The 16,895-nt window shown below is 37.1% G+C and overlaps 1 long non-coding RNA gene across 2 annotated transcripts in view; it reads left to right on the top strand.

Annotated features, from left to right (window-relative positions):
* The window catches only part of LOC128928537 (uncharacterized), a 309,660-nt gene that overhangs the window by 71,003 nt on the left and 221,762 nt on the right, over nt 1-16,895 (top strand). The window contains exon 2 of one of the 2 annotated variants that reach the window (XR_013522300.1): nt 12,639-12,785. The exons of the other annotated variant lie outside the window; for it this stretch is intronic. This is a non-coding gene — a long non-coding RNA (uncharacterized LOC128928537). The remainder of the gene's footprint in view (nt 1-12,638; nt 12,786-16,895) is intronic. 2 annotated transcript variants of the gene reach the window in all.

Genomic DNA, 16,895 nt, shown 5'->3' with positions numbered 1-16,895 from the left:
CTCTTTTTTCTTTGGTTTTCAGTAGTTTTGCTATCATTGTTTAGGTATAATTATCTTTGAATTTATCCTCATTGTGATTGGTAGCAGTTTTCAGTTTTCTGGCTTCATGTCTTCTTTAGTGTTGGAAAATTTAAGGCCATTATCTTTTCAAAATTGCTTTTGAACTGTTCTCTTCCTTCATCTTCTGGGACTGCACAGCTTTTTCTGGAATACCATCTGTTTTTACCATTCCTTGGCTCCACCCCCTTTCCCCAATCTCTGTATTTTTCATCCTTTTATCTCCTGTGCTTCAGTCTGAATATTTTCTTTTGGTCTTTTAGTTAATGAATCATGTCTTTGTCTGAGAGTCCATTTCTTCTGTTAACCCAACTATTAGTGAATGCATTTCTCAGTTCTGGAGTTTCCACTTGATTCATTTTTAGATAAAATATGCCATCTCTTCATCTATTTTCTTCAACATATTAATAAGAGCCATCTAAAAGTGTGTGTCTGATAACTAAATGTATGTTTCTTCTGTGGGTCTATTTCTGTAACTTTTATCTGTTTTTTTTTGCCACATGATATTGTTTTCTGATGCGCCTAGCAGTGTTTGATGGACTGTAGGACATCAGGTATAAACAACTACAGCGATAGATTGAGGCTCTGAATGGTGCTTTCTGCATCCCCAGAAAGTTTACTTTTGCATCTGTCAGACAATTAAGGTGTGTTCCATTTGCCTTAACCCAGTGAGAATGTGAGCTAATTCATATCTGTGAGTCAGTTTTTGTGAGGGCTGATTTACCTTTGTTTTCTCTCTTTTCCTAAGGTAGAGGCCTTTTGTGGTCTGAACTGAAAGCCTGAGGAGTTTAAAATTGAGTTTTCTTTTGAACATTAACTTTTGTCCCTCAGTTTTGTACTGTCAGAAATTTGGCTCAGCTTTTTAAGCCACTTAGCTGCCACTTTTTGCTCAATTACCCAGCATCTCACCAGTCACTTGGGGGAACCCACCAAGGTAAGAGGAAAAGCAGTTCTAAATGTTGGAGTTGCCCCTCTGGGTTTCCTTAATTTTGGAAACCATGACCCCTGGATTCTCAAAGCTTTGGAAACTTTGTAATGCCTCAAAGAAATAATAACTGTACATACACTTAGTGCAGCTTTTCTTATTGTTTACCATGGGAAGACTGTTCTGCAACATGGTAGTAATCATCATGGAAAGACGTTCTTAATCTATATGATTATTGAAAATAATTTTGTACTATATGTAGGTAAAATGGGTATATTAATACCTAAGGTTATTGTGAGAATCAAATTAGATCATATATGGGAAAACATTGAGCAAACTGGAAAGCTCTATGCAAATATAAGGTATTATCATTACCCTATATAGAATTAGATCTCTCTGAAACCTGCAACAATATGGCAGAGAAGTATTTGGTAATTTTGTATTTTTAAAAAATCTGAATCCTCCTAAAGAACCTGGTATCATCTGGTAAATGTGATACTCAACATAGAAGTTGAAATGGTATCAAAATAAAACTGAGTGGTATGTTTCTCCAAGGGAACCCAAAGGTAGAAAAAAGGATCTTGTGAGGAACTGAGACAGTCCTGGTGGTCAAATCCCAGTGGTAAGGAGTATGAACAATAGGTCGTATGCATGCATTGTAAGGTCAGAAGCCAGGTAAATCAACGATGGGTTGGGGCAAGTTGGTTACAGCATAGATAATGACCAGTGAGAGGATACCAGAGTTTATCTAATGCGTTTCATGGGACAAGGCTGTAAGACTAAAAGAAACTGCATGTGCTGTAATTAATAACCTAATAATTTTTCATGGGTTTAAAATTTTTCCACTCTTCAAGGTATAGAATATAATTTTTTTTTTACTACTTTCTTATACTCAAGTTAGAGATTAGGATGTATGCCAGCAGTAGTAGGTTCTGTCTAAATATGCTGAATGTTATTATTCATATGAACACATGTGGACTGCTCTCTAGCTCTCTGGATGTTAGTGCTGGGTTGTAGGACAGGTGTGAATACATAAAGGAGGATGTGTAAAAATGAGCAAAAGGCCAACATGCCAATAATGAAGTGGATGATCGGTCATAATTTATTTTTAAAATATTAGCATAGTATATACTTTCTGCTTAGCATTGAAAATATTATTTTCATTATTATACTTATTATTGTTAATTGGTTGTTTTTGAATCAGTAGCATCTGCTGATGGAAGTGGAATGCTATTCTGATAGCTGAGCACCACCAACAATAGTTTTATGTCTTCCTATGAAGATTCTCAGCCAAGAATGGTGCAAGACCATACAAATCACCTTGTCATCTCTCCTCTTCAGTCTTCCTTACAGGTTTTGTTGTTAGCAGCCCTTCACTTATCTCTTCCCTACTCCCAGCTATCCCCAATTCTTCTGTGAACTCAAGATTTTCAGTGGCTTGGAAGTTCTCAAAGGAAAAAGAGTAGAAATTAACATTCATCTCATGACAAGCACTTGATGGATAGTAGCTCATAAAGGGAAGAAGATATAGACACTCCTGGATTTACAGTGAGGTTATGTCCCAATAAACCCATCACAAAGTGGAAAAATTATAAGTTAAACCACTGTTAGTCAGGAAGGTTTTTATTTCCAAATAACTCTTACCTGTTTTTAAAGCAGGTTTTATAAATAACTATAATAAGCATTGTGTATTTGCCAAGATTGAGTTTATATATATTCTTACATGGAGTGTCACAAAAAGCTCAAATTTATTATTCAGAGATATAAAGAACATCTCTGGTGGGCAATAAAACAGCTAAAAATGGTAAAATAAAAAACAAAAATAGTGATTTAGAGTGAGTATGAAGAGTGGAACCTAGTATAAGTACCTTATTAAGAAAAGAAAATATATGTAGTTTTGTAAATAAAGAAACAGGGATAAAAGCATTTTATGTAGAGTAGTAATAGAACCCTTACAGAATAACTAACACTAGAAATCACTGGTGGTTATCTCAGGGGAAGGAGACTAGAAGTGCTAAGGGGAGAGAGATTTTTACTTTGAACTTGATGCTCTTTTACACACTGACTTTGTAATCCTTTTCCTTTTCCTTTCCTTTCTTCTTTTTCTTTCTGAGACAAGGTCTCACCGTGTCATCCTGGCTGAAGTGCAGTGGCGTGATCATGGCTCATTGCAACCTCGAACTCTTGGACTCAAGCAGTCTTCCCACCTTGGCCTCCTACATAGCTAGGACTACAAGTGCAGACCATCATGCCTGGCTTTTTTTATTTTTATTTTTGCAGCGATGGGGTCTTGCTATGTTGCTGAGGCTTAACTCAAACTCCTAGTCTCAAGCATTTCTCTCACACTGGCCTCCCAAAGTGCTAGGATTACAGGTGTGAACCACCATGACCAGCCTAAAACTTCTAATATAATGAAAAGAGTTTATATAAAATAAGTGGGTGTATTAGACAAATACTTAACATAAAATAAAAGCAATATAAACAAATATTAAAACTCAAAAAATTAAACAAATGAGTAAATCCATGATTTATTCAGTTGAGAGAAAATCCATACCAAATTTATAGTATTCTTTAGAAATGACATCTATATGACTGTTTAGGAAAGCTATCTTGTATAGTTTTTAGTTATACAACAGTGTAACTATTAATATATTAGTGGGCATTGAGGGTATTTACAGTTTTTGGTAATTACAAATATTTATTTACCAATGTAGCCATCATTTACAGTGCTCTTCATTCCTTTTTTTGTAAAGCCATATTTGCAGCTGGTATAATTTCCATTCTGTCTGAAGGAATCCTTTTAACATTTCTTATGATGGGGGTCAGCTAGTCATCAAATCCATTTGGTCTGATTTTGTATGTTTGAAAAAGTCTTTATTAAACTTTATTTTCAAAAGTCATTTTTATAAAGTATGCAATGCTAGATTGACAGTTATCTGCTTTTAGTATTTAGACATGTTTCTCCTGTCTTCTCACTTGCATTCTTTCAAATAAGCAATCTTCTGTATTTCTTATCTGCATTTCTCTGGACATAATGCATTTTTTTTCTCTAACCACCTTTAAGGTATTTCCTTTATCACTAGTTTTGAGCAATTTGATTATAGTGTGCTTTGGTGTAGTTTTCTTTACGGATACTTTTGTACTCCTATAAATATTCTTGCACTTTGTTCAAGAAATTGTGATTTAGTTTCATTGTGCTTCATGGATCTGTGCATTTACAGTTTTCATAAAATTTGAAGAAAGAAGCTGTGGAGTTTGATTAGGTTCCATTTGTCTATTTTGGCTTTTGTCGCCAATGCTTTTGGTGTTTTGTTCATGAAGTTTTTGCCTACTCCTATGTCCTAAATGGTTTTGCCTTGATTTTCTTCTAGGGTTTTTATGGTGCCAGGTCTTATGTTTAAGTCTTTAGTCCATCTGAAGTTAATTTTAGTGTAAGGTGTCAGGAAGGGGTCCAGTTTCTGCTGTCTGCACATGGCTAGCCAGTTTTCCCAACACCATTTATTAAACAGGGAATCCTTTCCCCATTGCTTGTTTTTGTCAGGTTTATCAAAGATTGTATGGTTGTAGGTATGCTGTGTGGCCTCCGATGCCTCTGTTCTGTTCCGTTGGTCTATATCTCTGTTTTGGTACCAGTACCATGCTGTTTTGATTACTGTAGCCTTGTAGTATAGTTTGAAATCCGGTAGTGTGATGCCCCCCGCTGTGTTCTTTTTGCTTAGAATTGATTTGGCTATGCAGGCTCTTTTGGTTCCATATGAAGTTCATGGTGGTTTTTTCCAGTTCTGTGAAGAAAGTCAATGGTAGCTTGATGGGGATAGTGTTGATTCTGTAAATTACTTTGGGCAATATAGCCATTTTCACGATATTAATTCTTCCTAACCACGAACATGGAATGTTTCTCCATCGGTTTGTGTCTGCTCTTATATCGTTGAGCAGTGGTTTGTAGTTTTCCTTGAAGAGGTCCCTTACATTCCTTGTGAGTTGTATTCCTAGGTATTTTATTCTTTTTGTAGCAATTGTGAATGGCAGTTCGTTCTTGATTTGGCTTTCCTTAAGTCTGTTATTGGTGTAGAGGAATGCTTGTGATTTTTGCACATTAATTTTATAACCTGAGACTTTGCTGAAGTTGCTTATCAGTTTCAGGAGTTTTTGGGCTTAGGTAATGGGGTCTTCTAGGTATACTATCATGTCATCTGCAAATAGAGACAATTTGGCTTCCACCTTTCCTATTTGAATGCCCTTTATTTTTTTTTCTTGCCTGATTTCTCTGGCTTGAACTTCAGTACTATTTTGAATAGGAGTGGTGAAAGAGGGCATCCTTGTCTAGTGCTGGATTTCTAAGGGAATGCTTCCAGTTTTTGCCCATTCAGTATGATATTGGCTGTTGGTTTGTCATAAATAGCTTTTATTACTTTGAGAAACATTCAATCGATACCGAGTTTATTGAGGGCTTTTTGCATAAAGGGCTGTTGAATTTTGTTGAATGCCTTATCTGCATCAATTGAGATAATCGTGGTTTTTGGTTGTGGTTCGGTTTATGTGGTGAATTACGTTTATAGACTTGCGTACATTGAACCAGCCTTGCATCCCCGGGATGAATCCTACTTGATCATGATGGATAAGTTTTTTGATTTGCTGTTGCAATCAGCTTGCCAATATTTTATTGAAGATTTTTGCATCTATGTTCATCATGGATATTGGCCTGAAGTTTTCTTTTCTTGTTGGGTCTCTGCCGGGTTTTGGTATCAGGATGATGTTGGTCTCATAAAATAATTTGGGAAGGATTCCCTCTTTTTGGGCTATTTGGAATAGTTTCAGAAGGAATGGTGCCAGCTCCTTTTTCTGTGTCTGGTAGAATTCGGCTGGGAACCCATCTAGACCTGGGCTTTTTTTGTGTGGTAGGCTCTTAATTGCTGCCTCGACTTCTGACCTTGTTATTGGTCTATTCATAGTTTCAGCTTCCTCCTGGTTTAGGCTTGGGAGGACACAGGAGTCCAGGAATTTTTTCATTTCTTCCAGGTTTACTAGTTTATGTGCATAGAGTTGTTTGTAATATTCTCTGATGATGGTTTGAATTTACTGTGGAATCTGTGGTGATTTCCCCTTTATCATTTTTTATTGCATCTATTTGGTTGTTCTCTCTTTGATTTTTAATCAATCTGGCTAGTGGTCTGTCTATTTTGTTGATCTTTTCAAAAAATCAGCTCTTGGATTTATTGATTTCTTGAAGGGTTTTTCATGTCAGTATCTCCTTCAGTTCAGCTCTGATCTTAGATATTTCGAATTCTGCTGGGTTTTGAGTTTTTTTGATCTTGCTTCTCTACCTCTTTCAATTTTGACGATAGGGTGTCAATTTTGGATCTCTCCATTCTTCTCATATGGGCACTTATTGATATGTATTTTCCTCTAGAGACTGCTTTAAATGTGTCCCAGAGATTCTGGTATGTTGTGTCTTCGTTCTTATTGGTTTTGAAGAACTTTTTTATTTCTGCCTTCATTTCATTGTTTACCCAGTCAACATTCAGGAGCCAGTTGTTCAGTTTCCATGAAGCTGTGCGGTTCTGGGTCGGTTTCTGAATTCTGAATTCTAACTTGATTGCACTATGGTTTGAGAGACTGTTTGTTATGATTTCAGTTGTTTTGCATTTGCTGAGCAGTGCTTTACTTCCAATTATGTGGTCAATTTCTGAGTAGGTGTGATGTGGTGCTGAGAAGAATGTATATTGTGTGGATTTGGGGTGGAGAGTTCTGTAAATGTCTATCAGGTTTGCTTGCTCCAGGTCTGTGTTCAAGCCCTGGATATCCTTGTTAATTTTCTGTCTGGTTGATCTGTCTATTATTGACAGTGGAGTGTTAAAGTCTCCCACTATTATTGTGTGGGAGTCTAAGTCTCTTTGTAAGTCATTAAGAACTTTCCTTATGTATCTGGGTGCTTCTGTATTGGGTCCATATATGTTTAGGATCGTTAGCTCTTCTTGTTGTATCGATCCTTTTACCATTATGTAATGGCCTTCTTTGTCTCTTTTGATCTTTGTTGCTTTAAAGTCTATTTTATCAGAGACGAGAATTGCAACTCCTGCTTTTTTTTGCTCTCCATTTGCTTGGTAAATCTTCTTCCATCCCTTTATTTTGAGCCTTTGTGTATCCTTGCATGTGAGATGGGTTTCCTGGATACAGGACACTGATGGGTTTTGTTTTTTTTATCCAATTTGCCAGTGTGTGTCTTTTGATTGGTGCATTTAGTCCATTTACATTTAGGGTTAATATTGTTATATGTGAATTTGATCCTGCCATTTTGATGCTAGCTGGCTGTTTTGCCTGTTAGTTGATGTAGATTCTTTATTATGTTGATGCTCTTTAGCATTTAGTGTGATTTTGGAATGGCTGGTACTGGTTGTTCCTTTCTATGTGTAGTGGCTCTTTCAGGAGCTCTTGTAAAGCAGGCCTGGTGGTGACAAAATCTCTGAGTACTTGCTTGTTTGCAAAGAATTTTATTTTTCCTTCACTTCTGAAGCTCAGTTTGGCTGGATATGAAATTCTTGGTTAAAAGTTCTTTTCTTTAAAGATATTGAATATTGCCCCCCACTCTCTTCTGGCTTGTAGAGTTTCTGCCAAGAGATCTGCTGTGAGTCTGATGGGCTTCCCTTTGTGGGTGACCCGACCTTTCTCTCTGGCTGCCCTTCATATTTTTTCCTTCATTTCAACCCTGGTGAATCTGATGATTATGTGCCTTGGGGCTGCTCTTCTTGTGGAATATCTCTGTGGTGTTCTCTGTATTTCCTGCATTTGAGTGTTGGCGTTCCTTGCTAGGTGGGGGAAATTTTCCTGGATAATATCCTGAAGAGTATTTTCTAGCTTGAATTCATTCTCTTCATCACATTCTGGTATACTTATCAAATGTAGGTTAGGTCTCTTCACATAGTCCCACATTTTTTGGAGACTTTGTTCATTCCTTTTTGCACTTTTTTCTCTAATCTTGGTTTCTCGTTTTATTTCATTGAGTTGATCTTCGACTTCTGATATTCTTTCTTCTGCTTGGTCAATTTGGCTGTTGAAACTTGTGCATGCCTCGTGAAGTTCTCGTATTGTGTTTCAGCTCCTTCAATTCATTCATATTCCTCTCTAAGTTATCCATTCTTGTTATCATTTCCTCGAATCTTTTTTAAAATCTTTGCATTGATTTAAAACATGTTCTTTTACCTCACAAAAGTTTCTCATTATCCACCTTCTGAAGTCTAATTTCATCATTTCATCACAGTCATTCTCCGTCCAGCTTTGTTCCCTTTCTGTTGAATTTTGGTCCTTTGTAGGAGTCGTTGTGTTCTGGTTTCGGGTGTTTTACTCAATTTTGTGCTGGTTTCTTCCCATCTTTGTGGATTTATCCACCTGTCGTCCGAGTAGTTGCTGAATTTTCGATTGGGTCTCTGAGTGGACGCCCAGATTGTTGATGATGAAGTATTTCTGTTACTTGGTTTTCCTTCTACCAGTCTAGCCCCTCCACTGTACAACTGCTGAGGTCCACTCCAGGCCCTGCTTGTCTGGGGTGCACCTATAGCAGCTGTGGAACAGTGAGGGATGCTACCAGTTTCTTTTTCTGCTATCTTTGTCCCAGAGTGATGCATGTTAAATGTCAGTCTTTTGGATATAGAGGGGTCAGGGAGCTGCTTGAGGAGACAGTCTGTACTTTATAGGAGCTCAAGTGCTGATCTGTGCGCTCTGTTGTTCATTCAGGGCTGTTAGGCTGCTACTTTTAATTCTGCTACAGCAGAACTCATTAAAAAAGCCCCCCTTTTTTTTAGATGCTTTGTCTCAGGGGGTTGGGGTTTTCTTTATGTGTCCGTTGTGCTGTCCTGCCCAGCTAGAAGGCAGTCTAGTCACTATTTGCCTGCTGAGGCTCCGCCCTGTGGATGTGAAGTCTGCCCTGTTGCTGCAGGCTCTGCCCTGCTTCTGCGGTCTCTGCCCTGCTGCCACGCACTGCGCCCTGTGTCGGAGTCTCTGTTTTGTGGCGGGTTGCCTTGGAAATGGCAGGCTGCGTCAGCAATGGAAGTGTTCCTCAGTAGTGGCAGGTTTCCTCAGTAATGGCAAATGCTTCTCCCCCATCAAGCTGCACTTTCCTGGGTTCAGCTGTTCCCGCAGTGAAACTCTCCATCCGGAGCTTTTGGAATTGCCCTTTTGTTTGTCCTACTGCCCTGGCCCAAATGCCGTTTCCCTGGAATCTCCTAGCCTGGCTCACTGTCCAAGTCCCATTTAATCAGATGGATATGCCAATCTGCCCTCTCAAGTCTCACATTGCCAGTTAAACAGGGCACCTGGACCAGTGCGTTTTGTGCAGAGCGCTGTGGAGCGCCGCTGTGCTGCAGCGCTGGCCGCTGGCTGCACCAGCGAAAACCTCTGCCTGGCGCCCCACGTCTCTTTTATACCTGGGAATTTCCCCGTTCTGTGGGCAACAAAGATCCATCTGGAAATGCAGCCCTGACTCACCCTCCACGCGTTCACCGAGAGCTTCAATCTTGGGTTGTTCTCACCGCACCATCTTGAGTTGTTCCCCCCCAAAAATTATTTTTTAAAAAACATTTTACTTTTTCCATCATTTCTATCCTTGTAAAATGTCATTTTATATATAACTGACTGCTTTCAAATCTCCCAAGATCCTTGAAACTCTTAAGCTTTTAAAGAAACAATTTTATTTTTTCTTGGTTTTATTTTGGATTGCTTTTTATTACTATCTGTTCATATTCCCTAATCATTTTCTTTGCAATATCTGTCCTCCTGCTCATCCTATCCTGGTGTATTATTCATCTCAGACATTGGAGGTTTTATCTTTAGGAGTTTGGTTTTTGCCTTTTTTATGTCTTTCATGTCTCATTCTAACTTTCGAATATATGTAGAGTTATAATAGTATTGTTCTTGTGTGCTAACTCAACATCTCTGTTAGTTATTGGTTGATATCAATGAATTGCATTATGTGTATATTATGGTCCCAGTTTTCGGCTTCTTTCCATGCATAGTAATTCTTGGTTGGATGCCAGGCATTGTAAAATGTACATTGTTGGATGTGGATGCTGGGTATTTTTGTACTCCTATTGGGTCTTAAAAGAAAAACTCTTCTACATCTCTGTTTAACTTTCTAAACATAATAACTGTTTTAATGGTTTTGTATACTAACTGGAACATATGCATCAGTTCTCAGTAAGTTTTTTGATTGGTTGATTTTTTTTCCCTCATCATGAGTCATATTTTTTCTGTGTTTTTGCATGCCTAGAAATTTTTGACTGAATGATAAACATTGCAAATTTTACCTTCTCTGGGTACCAGATACTTTTGTACTCCTGTAAGTATTCTTGAGATTTGTTCTGGAATGCAATTAAGTTACTTTGAATCAGTTCATCCTTTAGAGTTCTGCCTATGAGATTTAATAGGTGGGACAAGAAAAGTATTCTTTGTATATTTTGAGTCCTTTGTCAGATATGTCTTTTGCAAATATTTTCTACCAGTCTGTGGCTTATCTTGACAGTGTCTTTTTCAGAGCAAAAATTTTAAATTTTAATGAGATCCAGGTTATCAATTTTTTTTAAATGGATCATGCCTTTGGTGTTGCAACTAAAATGTCATCACCAATCTCAAGGTCATCTACATTTTCTTCTATATTATGTTCTATGGGTGCTATGCTTCTGTGTTTTACATTTATATTTTAAATCCAGTTTGAGTTTTTTTTGTTTGTGTGAAAGTTGTAAAGTCTGTGTCTAGATTTACTTTTGCATATGGTTGTCCACATGTTTAAACAGCACTTATTAAAAGACTATCTTTTCTCCAGAAAAAAAAAAGAAAGAAAATAAAAGTATTTAATCTAGGACTGATTATTCCCCACTGGTAATGCAAGTCCTTTCTGAGTACTCAGTGCCCTATGAAAATAAGTTTTTTTTTGTCTGGGTAATGGAAGTAGGTATCATTTCTTGCCTGTGAGAGCCGGATAATATTCCTTCTAATCTCTAGCCCCCATATGGTTTTTTATGCAGGCGTTCCGATTAGTGAGATGCTGATTCAAAGCACCCCTGGAGATCTCTGGAGTTCCTTCCTGTGCAACTCCCTCCTCTCTAGAACTCTGTTCTTTGTGGACTATCAACTCTGTCTCCTCAACTCAAGTAGTCTGCCAGGCTCTGCCTAGTTTTCTCCTTTTTGTTTTTTTCTGCCACTGCTTAGAAACTCCCTCAAGGCAGTAAGCTGAGGCAATCATAGTGCTCACCTCCTTTGTTTTCCATCTCTACCTGAGGTCCAGTGTTAATCAGGACATTGTTTTATAAAACCATTGTTTTATAAAATTTGTCTTTTTATTTTGATTGTTACAGGCAGGAGGGTAAGTCCACTTCTTCTTGCTTCATCTTGGTCAAAAGTGAAAGATAAAAAATTTATTTAAAGTGTTAATTTTAGAAAGTATGTTAAAAAGAATAATCCTAAATAAGAATGATACAGTGGACTTTAGGGACTTGGGGGAAAAAGTGGGAGAGGCATGAGGGATAAAAGACTACAAATGTGGTACAGTATATACTGTGTGGGTGATGGGTGCACCAAAATCTCACAAATCACCACTAAAGAACTTACTCATATAACCAAATACCGCCTGTATTCCAATAACTTATAGAAAAAGATTAACAAATATAAATTAAAAAAGGACAAGTTTAGTAAAATAGCAAAAGAGGTAAGCAATTTTGTGAATGGATACACATTTCTTTTAAATTGGATTTGCTGCTAGACATTTACTTTTGTGAAAACATAGACTTCACAGAATTTTCTAGCTTTTGTAAAACTGTTCTGTGATTATCATAGTGCTGGCAGTAGATGTCTGAGAAATATATGAACTTATTATTTGAGTATTTACTCTTATACTCTTGTTACAATTTACTTGAGTCAATTATCTGAATTGAGAAAAGGAGCATGGCTGTGCTCCCAGCATCTCATTTTAGAACATGAAGATCTTTTAGAAATATCTCTTTTATGCTTTCCTTTAACACATTGCTTTTGGTCCATAATATCTGCTGATAAGACTAGTTAGCCAATACATTTATTAACTTGACATCAGTTTAGTATATTTCAGTCGATTTTTAATATATGTGAAATGCAAAATGGTAATTTGAGGCACACCTTCTTTCCTGTCATATGTATATATCGTGAATCTGATTTTGATATTTAATAATGAGTTATTTTAATTTAGTTGCAAAATTCACACCTCTTTTCATATGTTTTACACAAAACATGAATAAGCTTATAAGATATCAGACATCAATTAAGGTGATAAATTATACATCAATAATTATAGGAAAATGTTAGTTTGAAAACATCTTGATTTTAAGTACTTCTGTATTTATACATGTAAAGTGCTTATAACAGAGTCTGGAATGTAATGAGTCAATAAATAGTAAAAAATTAAGCAATTTCTTCCTACTTGAATTATATTTTGAGCTTTGCATGATTTGAGGGTAACTAAAGTAATGATACTGATTTTGTAAACAACTGGATCCTTGCATTGATGATACATTGCATTTCTTCACATCAGTAAATATTTGACTTAAGATGAGATAATAGGCAATGTGGAGGCTTTTAATTCCTTTCACTCTTTCTTGGTAGTTTTTCCATTTTAATTCCTGATTCTGTGTTAAAGCTGTCATTCAAAATGGACACTGGAGAAGGAAGAATAAAGAGACAGGAGCTGTAAGCAAAGAGGAGAATGTGAAATGGCTTAGAAGAGGGGGCAGAACTGGAGAACAGACATGTAAAGCAGGAAGAGCATTTGTACAGAAGAGGCAAGGTAGCAGTACAAAACTGGGATTCATGTGTTAATATTAACTTTGTCCAAGACTTCTCAGAGTCAGTGTTATCCCTGGAAATACAGCCAGGAGAGAAAGAACCAATAGAATCTTTTTTGGGGGTAATTTTATCGTGTAAATACTTACAGAATATCTTATATTTATGAAATACAGGATGTATACTGGGATGTTATTAACTTCATTCTACAATATTGAAGTTAATTTGGATAATTTGAGCAAGGCGTCATAAGCAATTACTGACAGATACAAACTAAGGTGTAATTGGTGTAATTAGTAATTTCAGATGAAAGCGTGTATTGTAACATCTTTTCTATGCAGGTTTATGGGATTTATGCCCTATTTTAAAAATAGTTTTAGATACTTTTATTTTTTCCAACTTCTTTTAGATCTGGGGGTACACATGCAGGTTTGTGTTGTTGATGTTTGGGGTATGAATGATCCTGTTATCCATGTACTGAGCATAGCACCCAATAGTTTTTCAACCCTTTCTTTCTCCCTTCCCACTCTAGTAGTCCCTAGTTTCTGTTGTTGCCATCTTCGTGTACATGAGTATCCCCTCCCTGTTTAGTACCCACCTATAATTGAAAACATGTGGTATTTTGTTTTCTGTTTCTGCATTAATTCATTTTGGATATAGTCTCCAGTGGCATCCATTTGCTTCAAAGGACATTGTTTTGTTCTTTTCTATAGCTGCATAGTATTCCATGGTGTACAAGTACCACATTTTGTTTATCCAATTCACTGGCAATGAGCACCTAGGTTGATTCCCTGTCTTTGCTATTGTGAATAGTAATACAGTGAACATTAACTCAAGATGGGTTAAATATTTAAGTGTAAGCATTTAAACTATAAAAGACCTAGAAGAAAACCTAGGAAACATCATTCTGGACACTGGCCTTGGGAAAGAATTTATGACTAGGTTCTTAAAAGCAATTACAACAAAAACAAAAGTTGACAAGTGGGACCTGATTAAAGAGCTTCTGCATAGCAAAGGAGATTATCAATAGATGGAAGAGACAACCTATTGAATGGGAGAAAATATTCACAAACTATGCAGCCAGTAAAGGTCCAATATCCAGAATCTATAAGAAACTTAAACAATTGAACAAGCAAAAAACAAACAGCCTTATTAAAAATGGACAGAAAGACATGAACAGACATTTCTCACAAGAAGGAAAACAAGTGGCCAACAAACTTATGAAAAAATGAAGCACATCACTAATCATCAGAGAACTGCAAATCAAAATCACAATGAGATGCCATCTCATACAAGTCAGAATGGCCATTATTAAAAAGTCAAAAAACAGCAGATGCTGGAGAGGCTGTGGAGGAAATGGAACACATACGCTGTTGGTGGGAGTGTAAATTTGCTCAGCCACTGTGGAAAGCAGTTTGGAGATTTCTCAGAGAACTCAGAACTACCATTTGACCCAGCAATCTCATTACTGGGTATGTAACCAAAAGAAAACAAATCTTTCTACCTGTAGAATCTTAAAGCTGAAAAGAATCTTGAAGTCTGCCAGATAAAAGCAATTTGAAAAGTTAAGAGTAATTTGTTATGGATGTGGTGGGAAAATTTGTACCAAAAAGCAAATAATTCAATAACAGCCTCATTTGTTGAGCCCATACTATATAGAAGTCAGTCAGCTCTATTTATAACTTATAACTAAGATGCAGTACTTCTTTAAATAAACCTGCTTCTCTTTCATTGGTGAAGCAGACAACATGTGTTTGGTAATGTACTTATTAGGGACATGGATACTTTTACTTCTAGACACAGAATATCAGTGTGATTCTAAAAAGTAGGAATCTACTCAACATCGTTATCAAAATGTAGTCATTGAAAACTTACAACTTCTATTCAATTTTTGGACAGTTGTAGGGCTACGAATTCTTTTTTATACTGAACCTAATTATGTCATGTTTCTATTTATTCATTGCAGCCTGGTTTTTGGTAGGTGGGTGAGGCTTAGGTATTTGGAAAAAGCTGTGCATGCCAGGGCTCCTATAAGTCTTCCTCATATGGCATGGCCCCTTTCCCCTCACATTCCCAATGATCTCTTTAGATGCAGAACTGATTGTCAAGATGTATTGAGAATAGAGATTAAAAAGACATATAAAACGGGCTTGCTACCATTAAAGTACCTATGATATATTGATTTTTTTCCCCAGTGCATGTCATGTACCTTTATGCCCAACAGACATAACAGATTAACAACTACAAAAGAGGGATTCTAATAGGTAAGCCCAAATGAAGTGGCCTGGTGAGTTCTGAGTGTCAGTGGAAGTTTGGTTGCCCCATGTGTTTTCTTTCTTTCTTTCTTTTCTTTTCTTTCTTTTTTTTGAGAAAGAGTCTCGCTCTGTTGCCAGGCGCCAGGCTGGAGTGCAGTGGCACAATCTCTGCTCACCGCAACCTCCGCTTCCTGAGTTCAAGCAATTCTCCTGCCTCAGCCTCCTGAGTAGCTGGGATTACAGGCACGCACCACCATGCCCAGCTAATTTTTGTATTTTTAGTAGAGACGGGGTTTCACCATGTTGACCAGGATGGTCTCGATCTCTTGACCTTGTGATCCACCCGCCTCGGCCTCCCAAAGTGCTGGGATTATAGGCGTGAGCCACTGCACCCGGCCCCATTCATTCTTAAATATTTCTCAAGATGTGTTTTGGGGACCGCTCTACTGAAGAAAAATTTTCTGTAGTTAAGTAAACTCTGTAAATTCTATTGCTCTTTTAAGATTTACTGCAATAATTTTCATGGAACGGTTTCTGATCAATTGTTTAGTAAAGAAACTCTTTTAATATTGTTTCAATCAGCTCTTCCGAACTTAAAACATTTTTTTTTTTGCTATGAAAAATTTTGTGTGTAAAATTCATTAACTTCTTGTGGAAAACATTTTGGTAAACACTATCTTAGAATATTAAACCTCAGAATTGACTGGACTTTTTATTCTAAACATTTTATTTTATTTTTTTTTTCAGATGGAGTCTCCCTCTGTCACTCAGGCTGGAGCGCAGTGGCATGACCTTGGCTCACTGCAGTCTCTACCTCCTGGGTTCAAATGATTCTCCCGCCTCAGCCTTCCAAGTAGCTGGAACTACAGGCACCTGCCACCACACCCAGCTAATTTTTGTTTTTTTAGTAGAATCAGGGTTTCACCATGTTGGCCAGGCTGGTTTCAAAATCCTGACCTCAATGATCAGCCTGCCTCAGCCTCCCAAAGTGCTGGGATTACAGGCATGAGCCACCACACCTGGCCAATTTTTTTTATTTTTAATTTTTGTGGCTACATAGTAAATGTATATATTTATGGAGTACATGAGATGTTTTGATACAGGCATTCAATGCATAATAATCATGTCATGGAGAATGGATATCCATCCCCTGAAGCACTTATGCTTTGTGTTACAAATGATCCAACTGTACTTTTAGTTGTTTAAAAATTTATAGTTATTATTGACTGTACCTACCCTGTTGTGCTATCAAATAGGTCTTATTCATTCTTTCTATTTTTTTTGTACCTGTTAACTAACTCTACCTCCCCCTCACCCCTTCACTACCCTTCCCAGCTTCTGGTACCATCCTTCTACTCTATGTCCATGAGTTCAACTGTTTTTATTTTCAGAGTCCACAAATAAGTGAGAACATGCTATATTTGTCTTTTTGTGCCTGGCTTGTTTCACTTAACATAATGACCTCTAGTTTCATCCATGTTGTTGGAAATGACAGGATGTTACTCATTTTTATGGCTGAATAGTATTCCATTGCATGTACATACCACATTTTCTTTATCCATTTATCTGTTGATGAACAACATGCTGGCTGCTTCCAAATCTTAGCTATTGTGAACACTGCTGCAACAAAGAATGGGACTGTACATATCTCTTCAATATACTGATTTCTTTTGGGTTATTCTAAACATTTCAATGTGAATATAACCATTTCATAAAAAGTGGTTCTCAAAGGAAGACTGAGTAGCAGCTGAACTTGACTCCAGTTTCTACGGAGATTTAATCACAAAATCCTGAGTGGGGAGCTGAGTGAGGCCTAAGGAATAGAGGAAATGAGAATAATATACTGGCATGTGATTTAA

The sequence above is a fragment of the Callithrix jacchus genome, chromosome 9 (assembly GCF_049354715.1).
Source record: "Callithrix jacchus isolate 240 chromosome 9, calJac240_pri, whole genome shotgun sequence".
NCBI classification, from domain to species: Eukaryota; Metazoa; Chordata; class Mammalia; order Primates; family Cebidae; genus Callithrix; species Callithrix jacchus.
This window is presented reverse-complemented; position numbering and strand designations above follow the sequence as displayed.